General features: G+C 49.5%; 1 protein-coding gene across 8 annotated transcripts in view; it reads left to right on the top strand.

The window, feature by feature from the left end:
• The window catches only part of atp2b1a (ATPase plasma membrane Ca2+ transporting 1a), a 60,770-nt gene that overhangs the window by 16,178 nt on the left and 30,272 nt on the right, over window positions 1–14,320 (top strand). For 6 of the 8 annotated variants that reach the window (XM_086103725.1, XM_086103730.1, XM_086103733.1 and 3 more), the window contains one exon: window positions 14,165–14,237. The exons of the other annotated variants lie outside the window; for them this stretch is intronic. The gene's annotated coding sequence lies outside the window, so the exon portion shown is untranslated. The remainder of the gene's footprint in view (window positions 1–14,164; window positions 14,238–14,320) is intronic. 8 annotated transcript variants of the gene reach the window in all.

Raw genomic sequence — 14,320 nt, 5'->3', positions numbered from 1 at the left:
GTTTAGTATGTTGGTTAGTATATTTTTTTTTTAAAGAAAATTTTGAATAAAGTGTTAAAAGGATTAATTATTGTAGATTGAGAAAAAATGAATATGAAATGGATATTGTGCATATGGTCACATCCTCCCATCTTTGTGTAGCTGCCGTTGTTGAGCGGCACGGCGTGTTGTGCCTCGGTTTCTTAGCAGCCGCCAGGCGGGTCCCTAGGGGCGTACCCTGGACCCGCAGCGGGCCGCGACGGCTTCGGTGCAACCTTGTCGCCGGCGTAAAGAGATTCGAATGGAGTCTGAGGAATGATGTTAACCCCTCTGCTTGCACTCCATTAGCCACGTTGCCGAGCACGAGCCATTAGGCAAACACACATGCGCACTTCATGTGGCCCAACGGCGCATCCCACTTCCTGTTGCGCATGCCTACGCGGTCAAAACCTTCTGTCAGCTGAGAGCCATCGAAAATCGTAAATTTGAGCGCCAAATTGCCTTTGGTCACTGCTGTGTAGTGGAACCACGCTCAGGGCTCATTCATCCCTTTCCAATTAGCATGTGAAGAGCTCCACTACACACTCCACACACACACACACACACACACACACTCACAATGGCTTCTTCTGCATTGCTGCTTATTAATTTCCTGACCCATTTGAGTGTGGCACAGCGTGTGGGCATTTATTCAATCTCATATTTATTGAAATATGCACACAGCGCCCATTTGTCCAAGCTTGCTCTCAGAACGAGCCGGTTATCTTTGGCGTCCCGGTCAGGTGGAAATGAATGAAATGAAATGCGTGCCAGGTGTTGACAGACAACAGGGAGATAGACTCAAATGTAAATGATTTGGTAACGAGCCAGAGATGCGTCCAAAAGGTGACAAAAATATCCATCGCATGCTTGGGCTCAGCCAGGGGTCACCGCCGTGCTGAAAATACTCTCACATCGGGGGTGAAGTCAGGAGGAGGGGGTAACCCAGTTAGAAGATGTAAAAAGACTCGCATTTGGACCGTCGGGATTTCGCCTCTCACGGGCAACCCCCTGCTCCCCTTTGTACTCTCACACCCCTCACAAAATAGGAGATGTGGATGAGTGGGATTTTCCTGCCGGTGCAGCTGCCCTTCTCCCTTTGCCCCCCCCCCCCCCTCCCAACCCTTTCCCTGAAGATCCCACCTCTGACCCGCCTGATGACCGCTTATCCCTCAATGCCACAGAGGCGCTTGTCATCAGGACCAGTGTGGCATCTTCAGGGTGGGGGAGGGGGCTATTTTTAACTGCTGGCGTCGGGGAAAGTTTTCAAGGGGGAACTTCCACCCACCCATAAAGGTGGGGGGTACTTCCCAGCTCTTGTGCCCGGGGTGTCCTTCCAGGAACGCCAGCCATGCCGAGCACATGATCTGTTAATGTCGCATCATGTCAGCTTGCTGGAAAGTCCTTCGAGAAGATACAGGGGAGGGGTTAAAAACTGCACTTCCTGTAGGCGTCACAACGCCACGTAATGTATGCAAAGTTCTGTTATTTGGCGCAGAAGGCAAGAAAATGTTGGTGTAGGCGTGCACGTTGTTTGTGTTGAAATTTGCACCTTGTTTCGCATCAGGGCTGCGTCCTTGGACTGAATGGTCAAGTAGCCGGCGCGTGCCTTTGCAAAGTACTTTGAAGTAGTTAGCTCCGCGAGCGGGCCCACACGATGACGCACGCAAATGCGGCACGACTCGAGCCTGAAAATGGTTCCATTCGAGTCACGACTGCAGCGTATCGGGGGTCCGTTCTTTAAAAAAAAACAATCGGAAGCAAACTTCGGATGCCAAAAAGTGGACCGCTAACAATTTGCTGTTTAAAGCGCCAAGTTGCTAGCGGAAGGACGCATCAGCAAACCGTGTCTGTTATGTCACGTCTCCAGGCATGCAACGGCGGTCCGCCAGGTCACTCTGACACGCTCCGTGCGCAGGTATGACGTTTGGAAACTTCTGCCGCCACGAGGGTGTGACCCGGATTGTCTCATCGTGGCGTATAGCCGTAGAGTTCAACTTCTCTTGAACTGTAACATGGAGACTCGAACGAGACAGCGTTCATAGAAGTTTGACAAAGTACTTTTGTGGAAGCAAGTTGACATGTTTTTTATTCACTTTCAATTTTAGTGTTTTGTGTTGGAAGGTAAGTGAAGTCATATGATCATCATTTTCTTATCCATCCAGCCTAGGTCATGCGGAGTAGTTGTGGAATAGTCCGCCAGAAGTCACTGTCAAAACTTTCCTCTTGAGGAAAATGCAATCCCGATAGATGGAATGACAAATGGAACATTTTAAAATGTGGGAATTATTATGCTATAATAAACACGGATGGGATTTGTTATTGCTTTGGCTCCTTCCCGGGGAGCTCAGCATGTCGTCGACAAAGAGAAGCGGCAGTAAAAAAGGCCGAAATCCAGATGTCAGTGGATGAGGCAGGGCGAAAGTGGGGTTCAACCAAATGGCAAGAGTGGAGAAATTAGACTTAAATTTATCAAGTGAATAAAATTAGCCGCTCTAATTTCTGCAGAAAATTCAAGAGTACCTGTTGAATCAGTCGCTGTCTATGGTGTTGATTGTGTAAATTGATTCCCAGAGTCTGTTCTATGCTAAAGAAGCTGAGTGAAAAAATATTGGGATCTGCGCGTAATCTCCCCCTGACCCCCGTCACTCAACGAATGGTCTGGCCCGTGCCCACTGACGACAACCAAGGGTGATGTCAGCGCAAAGAGCTCAAAGCCGCTTTGGCACAGAGTGGGGACTGTCCATATAAAAACGTCAGAATGTGAACTATGGAATATGACATTACGAGGAAGTCGAGGGGATGCCAAGTGGGGGTGTGGGGGCGGGGGGATGGGACTCGTCTGACCACAAAAATTTTGCATCGGCTCCAACGTGGAGGTGCTTGTGAGCATTCACGGCAATATCCGTGACTGTGTGTGTCCGTGTAAGGCGGGGGGGGGGGGGGGGGACTTGCCTCCTTGCCACTCACCATGACGTAATGGGCACAGGCACGCCATGGCTCTGCCGCATCGCCGCAGGCTCTCACATTGGCTGAATAAACGCTCACAGAGGGATTTTAGAGATTTGAGTAAACAACTAAGAAGCTCTACGATTGGACAGACGGGAGTTTGTTTCCCCCCCGCTTCTCTCATATTAACTACTTTCCTATTGGTCCAAAATGAGTCAAAAAAAAAAAAAAGAACAAACATGTTTGGATGGATTTAAAGCTTTAGCTACTGGATTTGAGCGCTCGCTTCACTTCCCCCCTGCAGTATTATATGAGCACGGGTCTGCGTGAATACAGACAATAAACCGAAAGTCTTTACTTAAGCGCCCCCCCCCCCCCCGACGCAAGAAATCAAACGATCCAGTCAATGCGCGCCCACATTGTTGACTGCGCCCCCGATGAGATGCGCCGGCATTGTCCTCGCCGTGGCATCGGCATGCAATTGGCCGTGTCGTGTTCATTCGGGTAAACAAGCTGCGCTGCTCTGATAGCACAGAGGCCAGTCGCCCCGCCTTGGCGCTTGGCCTGATAGCAACACACACACACATTTTTGCTCCTTGCAGAGAGGATCCCCCAAAAATGCATTGTTCCCTTTCGTTAAAGGCTTAGCCGCCTGCTTATGAAAACGGGCCGGTTCGAATATCCCCAAATTCTGAGGTGGTTGCGCAACCGCAGCGTGATTACGCAACAGGGGTTCTTCACATGATAACAGCGAGTAACATGCAGGAGAATTATGAACCGCGATGCAGAGGCATGCTGTCTTCCATCCTACAGACACACACACACACGAAGGTCTTGCCACTTTTGAATTATGGATGTAAAAAGTGATGCGTCAAAGGTCCCCGGAGTGTCTTGGAAAACAGCCACGGATTAAAAGCGCATGGACCCTGACCTCGGTCAGACCACACAAAGAAACACGCGCACACAAACCACGCGGCAGGGCCGACAACATTCTTACGAGGACCGATAAGATGAGAGGCAGCCGCCGAATGCTCGCCGCGCGCGTACGTAATGCCCACTGTGCTCAAATTAGCGTCATTGTTGGGAGTGGAGGAATTAGCACGGGCGAAGCTAATTAGAGCTCAGATGGATTCCTTCATTTAGTCGTCATCTCAAGTTGTCACCGCGATGCATTGAATGGACTTGGTTTGAAAAAAAATAGATGCCTTTGTACGTCCAAATCCTATGTTAGTAACATATGAGAATAATTTTAAGAGCAATTTACTGCTCCATGTTTATCGACAAAACACTCATTTGCTCACCGTGCATACCACCACCCGCATTCTCGGTTGTAGCAGTTTGAGCCTCTTCTGCACCTGTTTTTTTTTTAAAATTGCATATGCATTTGTTTTTTATTTTTGCTTTGCTTTACTTTGCTGTCTGCAGCCAGGTGGTCAACATTGCTCCCGAGAAACGAGACCATTCTCAAAGGGCTCATCCTGTCTCCTGCTCTTGTTTTTCCACGCCGAAACTTTGCGTGAAACTTTTCCGTGCCGCATTATTGATGAGCGTTTTCTGTTGAGGCCGTTCGGAAAATGACGACAATCAATCTTTGCTTGCGACGCCCACTTTCGGGGTCTAAACTCCTTGTCGCTAATACTTGAAACGCCGCGGCGGTTGCTCGCTCGGCTTTTCCTTCAAAAGGAGCCGCGCATGAATAATGAAGGCGCCCTTGCATCATGGTTTGTTCAGGTAACAATGTTGGCATGTCAGGCTGAGGCATTCGATCTGCTGTCCCGATGACATGATGGAAGATGTGGACCGCTCGCTCGGTATTGCCTTTCACCAGCTCTGCCGCTGCAATATTGATGATGAAGGCGTGTGGTTTTTTTTTCTTTTCCACTGCTCCCCCCCCCCCCCCCCCCACCCTTCCTCCTTCCCCCTACTCCTTCCTCGCCGGCCTCGCCCCGATCGGTTGACGGCTTGTGATGTGCCGCCGGTGGCTAAGATGGCAGCTCCAAACAATCACGAGATATATCAAGCATTTTTGTTGTTTTGGAATGAATTAAGACAAAAAAATTGTTGTAAAAAGGGGAAAAGTTTGGAGATTTCGCCGCTTCATGGTAAACCTGGCCAATTTCATGTACTTGTTCAGTTATCTATGCCAGCGACGTATAGTGATTGGCAGAACAGTAGATGGCAGAAAGTACATAATTAAGGTATGCATCCGTTTTTTTTTTTTTTTTTTTCGTGCGCCTTGCCGTGAATTCACATCCTTTCCTCAATCGCATGTGAAAATTGATTTTCCAGTTCTCTTCAGGTGACGAAAATGGCTAACCTGCTGCGTCCTCGTTATCGCTACATCGCCCGAGCCGCGCTCGCGCTTCCAATCGCCAGCCGCGGCAAGTGTTTTTATTTTAAATCCCCACCAAAATCATTTTACCGGATGCGTCCAGTTTGTCGCTCTCTCTCTCTCTCAAACCGGAAGTGAATTAAAACCCTCAGAGTCACGCCCTCTTTGCGTTTGTTCATTAAGGCTCCATGAAGACTGCAAGAGAATTTCCCGGCTTCTCCTGTCCAATCAATACGCGGCGTCTTTACTGTTTTACTGCCCGGGAGTAAATAATTCCTGGAAAGGAGCCAGTCAGGCGCGCTATAGTACAGTCAGACTCCTCGAGCTCACTTCTGCGCTCATCATATATTCCACTTAGCAAATTGTTTCCTTCCTAGCAATAAACAGGCATTAGCAGGCCAAATGACACCATTAAGCCTTTTATCGGGACGCAGGAGGAGACCAACGGCAAGGCGTCAGGCATGTTTGGAGATTCGGTACGGCCAAAGATGGTAAAGCGGCGTCCGATCAACGAGGGAGTGTTGTTACGAAATTAAGAACGCTGCAAAACCACTTCGAAGGCCCAAAAATTCTGTTGTCATTTGTATATGAATACACAGAGAGAGTGACTGACTTTCTAAATGTCCCAAATTCTTGATTCATTGTTAATTTAATATACCGGCAAGTGTTATTTTAATCCTTCGGCCGCTCCGATTTGGAGGTTAACCTCAATCGGCGTGGACGGGCCGCAGTATTATGTCCCCGGCTGACCCAGTTAAGCAGCAGTGTCGCATCCCCTCTCGTGCTTCTTGGTGCTTGTTGACTCATGACACCATGAAGAGGAGGAGGAGGCGGCGTAGGAGCTTTATCTCCGCCCGAGACCTAAACACTGTGAGCTTGTTTTCGTCTCTGCTTACCTCAGTGGAGCTTTGATCCAGGTAGTTGCTCTGTGTATCGCTGTATAGCTGACGTCAATGTCACATGTTGCCCGCGCCTCAGTTTAGGATGCTTCACAGGTTCGTCACCCGCACCCCCGACAGCGATACGACCCGGTGGCAACAAACTAACACGTGCAAAAATGAACGTGCAACGAGAGCGCAAAAATGAAAGCCTAATGCTAACACTTAATGGGAAACGCTATCGTCAAGCTAACGGAAATTAGCATTGACACGAGCGCCTTTTTTTGCATCCGTTACCCAGCTTCGGCCCCGGGCTTGTTAGCTTCTGAGCTAGCGCCGATCGCTCCGGCGTGGGAAGTCCCGCAACGACTCGGTGAGATTTAAATGAAGGCAAGACAAGATGCTAGACAATGCTGTAGTTAAGAGTGCGTTTGGGTCTAAATAAAGGCTTGGCATCTGGCCAGCGGTGTGCGTTGTATTTTGCCGGGCCTCCGCGTACGAGCTCTGTGAGTCAGTGAGAACGAGAGAGGGGAATGTTAAAAAAAAAACGAGGGGTAAACATGCAGAGTGGAAGCGACATGCGCCAGGGCAAACACGATAACGCCATGCGCCGAGCAGATGGAGACGGAGTGCGAGTTCAGTGACATCATTGGACTTTGTGTGTGTGTGTGTGTATGTGTGTGTTGGGAGGTGGGGGGGGGGGGGGGTGGAGGTGGAGCGGGGATGGGGAATATGTGTTGCCAGTGGATGTGAGTTCAGTGGAGCGTGTGCTGCAACCGGGAGTGATGAGGAAGGGGCGGGAGGGCGGCGGTGACGTTATTGTAATCTGGAATACTGAGAAGCCCAGCTGTGCAGAATCAGGGCATGGCTTATGTTACGTCACGCACGCACGCACACACACACGCACACACACACACACACACACACACACACAGGCACTTAATGTCGTGGGTCCTGAAGGAACGCGATTGTCACGGGGGAGAAAGTTCAGGAAGGCGAGCGCTGCTCTCTGCGTGTGGTACCTTTCATGATGCATCCCTCAGGCTATGTAGCAACAATACGACATGTCGTGCTGTTTTTATTTTATTTTATTTTTTTTTAATTTAATAACAAGCAATATAAATTCATTATTAAAAAAATTGAATGTCAGCCATCCCCACGGGGCTGAGTGCACCTACAAAACGCACTAATGAGACCTTGGTAAAAATCAGGAGTACAACTGTTATAGAGTTGTTTTTTGTATTGGACTTTTTTTTTTATATACATTTTGGGAAGAGAATATAAAAAGAATATTAAAAAAAATAGCATTACAAGATGCATCTGGCAAGGCAGTGCCCCTAATCTCCAGTGGCCACGACCCAGTTCGGCTTTCCTTCTCAGGCCCTGCGAACCTGCCGTGCATTCCTGGGACGTATCTCCAAAAGGAGCATTTGGGAGGCCTCACAAAAAAACAAAGAAAAAAAACTCCCTCTCGCTGTGGACTCTTTTTGAATGCACCGCGACCCAAGTGACTGATGGCACTGTGGGGGAGCTCGTGCCATGACCGTATTTGGCAGTGACCCCGGGAAAAAGGAACAGCCCCCCCCCCCCTCCCCCCGCCGTCCGCCTCCCATCTTCTGCGGTTATTTTTGACCTTCTCCCTTTTGTACCGGGCTTGATAAACATCAAAAACCTTTTTTAGAAGCCTTATATAAATGACTTTTATGGGCCGAGCTAGCCGACGTCGCTGCGGAAACGGATCCCATGTGGCAAAGTCATTGGACGAGCGTTTGAGTATTTTGCGTCGCACAGTTAGCATACTGAGCTATGACGAGACCACATACTGTATGGCGTTGTGGTCAATGAGAAACTCCTCTGACAATTTTCTGCCGGGTCAGTCTTGGTCCAGCGCATTGAAAAAAAACGACCGGGAAATTGCAGCATCTTGCTCTCAATATCCTATCTGATCCTGTCTGGGTCTTGCATGCGTGTGGGCTAAGTGCTGACTCCACAACCCTCTTCAGTGGACCTAAGTGGACATTGAGTGCTCGGCAGGATGCCCGACTTGTGTCTCGGGTCTGCCCGCATCTAGAGAAAAAGACCGACGTTGGCTTTAAAAACGATTTCTCATTGCACAACTCGGTCAGCGACTTCGGGTTTAGATTTGGAAGCCGCCGTCGTCCTGCCTGATCACTTTTTTTTTTTTTTTTTTTATGTCGACGTATGGCCGAGTTATTTATAGCCGGCTGTGGAATTGCCAGGCGGTCCTCGGACCTGATTAAGCCACACGCCAATCAATTATTTATGGCTTCCTGCCAGAGAGGAGCTTGTCCTCTTTTGTACGCAGCGCCATGGAAACACAACAGGAAGCGCAAAAGGAGGAAGTATTCCCGACGACGGAATCAGCTGTGCCTTCGTCGTCCCCCAGCAACGCGGCGCGCTAATCGAAAGCGTATTTTTATGACGCGGTGTTTACGCTCGGCACCTTTTAATTGTTTGGAGGCCGCCAAGAGACCAAGCGGGATGAATTAAAACCTTGTCGCGTCATAATGAGACAATGGCCTGCCAATCAGGGACCCACACGATAAAATGGGACCCCAGGTCCAAGACAAATTAACAATAGCCATCCATCCATCCATTTTCTAATCCGCTTATCCTCACAAGGGTCACGGGTGTGCTGGAGCCAATTCCCAGGTGTGTTCGGGTGGTCGGCGGGGCACACCCTGAACATGGTTGCCAGCCAATCGCAGGGCGCACATAGACAAACAACCATCCGCGCTCACGTTCACACCTCGGTACAATTTAGAGTATTCCATCCACCTGCCACGCATGTTTTTGGAATGTGAGAGTAACCCGGAGAAAAGCCACGCAGGCATGGGGAGAACATGCAAACTCCACACAGGAAGGCCGTGAGTGCGGTGACGTCTCACAGCGCGCGCGTGTGTGTGCGTGTTTGTATCTGCGTGCGTGTCTGTTTTCATAGCATCCGCCCTCTCCTTTTCTCACTTACTTCCCCTTCGCACATGTTTAACTCTGCCGGCGACGCGTTCAATCGCCACAGTCGCACCGAGAGCGACATCTGTTTACTCAGAGACTGGTCGGTCCCGGCAGGGCCTGGTGGCGCTCGCCCAACGCCCACTCGCGTGTTTGCAGTCCAGTCGTCACATTCTCGTTTTGGAGGCTCGAGATGACACGTAGGATGAACACATCCTTTCCAGCGCACCTGGAAAAATACAACCCGAGTGTGTCCGGAGCGTGTAAAATGTCATCAACGCGACAATACAAATTTATTGGGGCCTTTATCTTAGATGTGCGAGCGTGTCTGTGTTTTTCTTTCCAAGGACAAACGGCGAGAAGCAGAACGAGCTGCCGAAAGGGTCAAAAGGTTTGAAATTGCAATTACACAAGAAATAGTGTCAAGTGTAAGAAATGCCCTTCAGTCACTAATACGCTCCCGTTTGTTTTTAGAGGACATGTTTTATCTCGTCATTTTCAATATTGTGTAGTTCCAGCAAGTGGTGAAAAAAAAAATGCTATTTTCGTGTCCTTGGTTTGCTAGAATAAGAATAGTATGCACTCAATCACCCACTTTACTTATGTGGTCTGAAATGCTTGATATTGACCGCCACGGAGTGCCTCGTCGTCAGCTGTGAGTGTACGCGTGTCACACAGACGCAGGAGCGAGGAGAGGGGAATGTTTGGATTTAAAAAAAAAATATATATATATTATACATTTTTTGAGTGCAACTTGACAGCTAGCGCACAGCGTTGGCACGGCCACTTTAGAGCGCCTCGTTGTTGCGGCGAGCCTCACATCGACGCAGCCACTGAATGATTTTAGCAGATATATTTTCATTGATCAAACATGTATCGGTACATGTTGCCATAAGAAAAAGATGTAAGAGAAAATAGCATCCATTTTTTCAGGTCATCGTCGTGGTATTTGATTGACAGTTGAGCAGGGCGTGGTTTTGGCACGCGTCAGGGTCACCCTCAATTTCTGAGGTGTGCCAAATTCGTAAAGCGTTTATTTTAACCGAAAGTATCAACACTCATGTCCAGTCCGACAGAAAATATCCTGACCTTGTGTTTTCCTCGTCATTTATTATTCTTCAGCCTGGAAACCGCCGCAAGCAGGTCATGTTTGCGTATTTGTCTTTTGGCAAACAATTAGCGGTCGCTGCATCCTTGTGGAGCCGAATATGCACACCGTGACGACATTGAATCAACACCCAAAAATAAACAGTCGCCTTCCTGCGCGCTGGTCCCAAGTCATGCCTCCTATTTGCATCATCTCATTTCCGTCACATAATTAACATTTGCGGCCGTGTAACTTCATCAAGCCGCCTATATAGCCCCTCGATTTTTCATTTGCATCACCCGCTCCATTTTTCGCCGTCGGGCGCTAGTTCGTCGGCGACCAAGAACCGCCCAAAGAGCCGTAAACGACCTCCGCGAGCTCCTCCGGCATTGCACTGTCCAATTAAACGTGTCGTAAAGACGCAAATGCACAATAGGAGCACTCGTTGGTCGACTGGATACCTCATATGCAAACGCACACGTTCAGAAATTTGCATTTTTTTTTTTTTTTTTTAAAAAGCGGGTAATTGGAAGAAAAAAAAAGTCCTGCAGGGTCTGGCTCCACATTTCCTGCTCAGTGTGTTGCTGCGTGTTCTTTTTATGTCCAGCCCAGAGGCTCGATGAACGTACCGGCTTCTGTTGCTTCAAATTGCTTCGCAGCCCAATAAGATGCTCACCCACCCACACACACACACACACACACATACGTGTATACATCATTTGAGACACAATGTTCACCCGCTCGCCTTTCATTGTTCTACATGAATAAGCCAGCCATTATGGACGCATCTTGTGAAGCCTTCCGAGAGGCGAAAGCGAGCTGCTCATCGCCTTGGAAACGGCAGGCCGGGCAGCCGAGGGAGCGCGGCTCTCTCCGGAGGAATGATGTTATCGCTGCGTCAGGGTCAGGTTGGGACAGACCCCCCCCCCCCAAGGCCCTCCCGTGCGCTCGCTCCCCCTCATAGGACAGGAATGTGCACTTCGGCGGCGATGCGAGATGGAATTCATGGGATGCGGGCAGATCGGATTGCGTAATCTCACTATAATCTCGTGTGCTACCTACAAAAGAAATCTGATTACAGCGCGTGTAGTAGGAATATTGCCCGGACGCTTTTGCATGTAGCCGGTGAATCGGCCGATTATGGCCCTTGAAACAATCGGGCAAAATAAGATTGCTTTTACCTTTTCCAGCACAAGTGAACAGGTTAACTAGCTAACCAAAACAGCAGCACCAAACGCACAGATGAATTCAAGCATGGGGTTGCCGGGTAAATAAATCCCATCTGCAATTGAGTCAATAAACACCCGAGGCAACCTTTGGCGCAAACAGAAAATAATTCATGTTGCTGTTTTTGTCGTCTCTCCAATCTTCCACCGAACTCTCTCAGTTTTTGCCCTCATTGATTTGTCCAGGCTTGACGCGCAGCTGAACTTTGACCACAAACATTTCCACTCAGCCATTTTTTGAAAAATCAATCAGGTCTTCGACACGGACGCAGTCCAATATCGGCTGATGTGTGCCGGAATGCTAATGATGTGCAAGCCGTTATTTATAACGTGATTTTTGTGCCCAAGGGTACGAACAAGGTGTGTGTCGACTCTTCAGATGCTGTAATATTCGTCATTTTTCATGGAGGATAAAGAATATGTGCTTATGAGTACATGTGCTGCTCCCACGTGTTTGATCATCCCCACTGCTTCTGAAACCGTCAATGCTAACTGTTAGCACGAGAGTGTTCTTTTGTGTGGCTCATTGATGAATATGAAAGCCGCTTGATCCACGTCGGTTCGATCGCACTCGACGACGTTGGTTTTGAATTTGATGACATCCCGGCGGGCACAAGAATGCATCCGTTCTCGGTTGGATACGATCCGCTAAGCCACGCGCTGGCACGTAGCCGCGTTCACCTCCTGGAAATAAAATAGGTCACTGTATTGAGATAGTCGCCAATCACATCAGGCTGGATTACCGCACGTCGCCGAAGCCCGCCGGGGGGGGGGGGGGGGGGGGATATGTTTACTATTAGATATTGAAAATTAACTGCCGGATTTGGTGACAAGCTTGCGTCTGGTGAGAGCGGTGTCATCGCGTCGTCACGTTTAATTGCGTTCGCACCCCGTTTAGCCGCGTGAAGACGTCCGATTTTAATCATCCGAGCGGCTCGAATGGGAGCGCGTGCTTCCGGGCTCGGCAACATTCTCCCTGAAGCGACACAGAATGTGCAAAAGCAAGGTGTGAGATGTTGCAGCATGATCAGCCGGACACTCAGCCTTGGACAAAAGGCCTGTCTTTTTTTTGGGGGGGGGGGGGGATCGTTAAGCGGACATTTACGAAAAATGCTTATATCTTATTGGGTTAAGGTCCGGTGATTGACTTGGCCAGTTGAAGACCTTCCACCTCCCCCCCCCCCCCCCCCCGGTGATGAAATCTTTTGTTGTGTTGGCAGTGCGTCCTGTCACATGATGACGCGTCTTGGATGCGTGACTGATTCTGCCCGTGCGTCTTCGTTTCGAGATTTCCAACGAGCGCCGTGTTGTCGCATCTTTTTAGTAAGCGACCCATGAATGAGACACCCCCCCCCCCAAGCCCCCCGCCTACCCACCACCCCCTCACGTCAGACACTCTGTGCCCACACTTGACTGATGCATCCCCTCACGCGGTTACTATCCATTTTCTGGCCGATTTATCCGCAAATCCGTTTGACTCCGACACCTAAAGGTTCCTCGGCTCTTTGCCCACTCACCACGGCGCCGCAGAAAAGTGTGTGTGTGTGCTGGCGGAGGGGCAGGGGAGGTCGAGGGGGGGGGGGTATTCCCAGGCTAGCTTGCTTCTTTGGTGATAAACACACATATTCTCACAGTCCATCAGGTGTGTGACTAAGCGTGCCGTTGTCAGCGTGATGGAGGATGAGACTCGATAGTGCCGCCGCCCACGCGAGCGCACACAGAGGCCTCCCTTGTTCCCCATCTGTCACCCGCGACTCGGCGGACCGCGGTGTCACCTGTCAAAAGTGCTGGTCATTGATTGCCTTCTGTAAGGTGGGCCCGCTGTCGCGATTCGATTTCACGCAAATGTCGCGCGTGTGTGTCGGGGCGCGGGGGGGGGGGGGGGGGATTTTGGCGACGGCAGCTGTTTGGACACAGGGTTGCCATTGTGGCCAGCCAGCTGACTTTCAAGATCTCATCACGGAGAGTTAATGGTGGCTTGTTGGATCATCGGCCTGATTCATGCCGGCCAGTGAAAAGTGACACTTTTTTTTTTCCCAATAAGACTTGCTCGTCCTTTCAAGTGGAATCAAAATTGGACTGCAAATAACCCTGAAATATAGCCGGAAGCCAGATTTGACTGGACACTCATTATGACATTGTAGCTTCATTTCTATCCTTGGTCTGTTTTTTTTTTTTTTTTGAAACCATCTAAAATTCCAGGACTGATACAAATTAAAAGTCTTTGTCATCAGAGCAATCTAACGAGGCTCTTGAGTCCATGCTATGATCTTGCAGTGACACTGTCCTTGACCTTGATCTTTTTGACCCCCCCTTTTAGAAGGAAATATACAAAGTAACTCATTCCCAAGACATCAGAGCATTGTGATTGGACACTTCCGTGCTTGAGCTCAAGTTTACTTTTTTTTTGGGGGGGGGGGACTAACATCTCACCCTGAGGATCTTGGTCTTTGGGTTTCCTCCCCTTGCCTTTCTTTCTACCTGAATCGGAGGACGAGTCCACGTCGCGAAGTCGCAATATCCAAAATTCGACGACTAATAAGATCAATAGCCGCTCCTGTTTCGTCAACCGTGAACTGTCGATTCCAGAACAACATCGATGCCACTTGACACGGCGTTGCCAAACCCGAGCCCGCCCCACCACCTCGTCTACACTTCCGCCTTGCGTTATTCCGACGCCTCCATGTTTGTTTGTGCCCAGGCCCAAAAAGGAAGGAGGAGGAAAAGGAGACGGCGAAGCCGTGAGCAGTCTCCGTATCCCGGCGCATCCTCAGGTTACTCACTGGTCTCATCCATTATTACCGGGCCTCATCCATGATGGATGTCGCCGCGACAATGCCGCCGAGTGACGCTCGCG

The sequence above is a fragment of the Hippocampus guttulatus genome, chromosome 22 (genome assembly GCF_054856545.1).
Source record: "Hippocampus guttulatus isolate MCC_2025c chromosome 22, RoL_Hgut_1.0, whole genome shotgun sequence".
Lineage (NCBI taxonomy): Eukaryota > Metazoa > Chordata > Actinopteri > Syngnathiformes > Syngnathidae > Hippocampus > Hippocampus guttulatus.
This window is presented reverse-complemented; position numbering and strand designations above follow the sequence as displayed.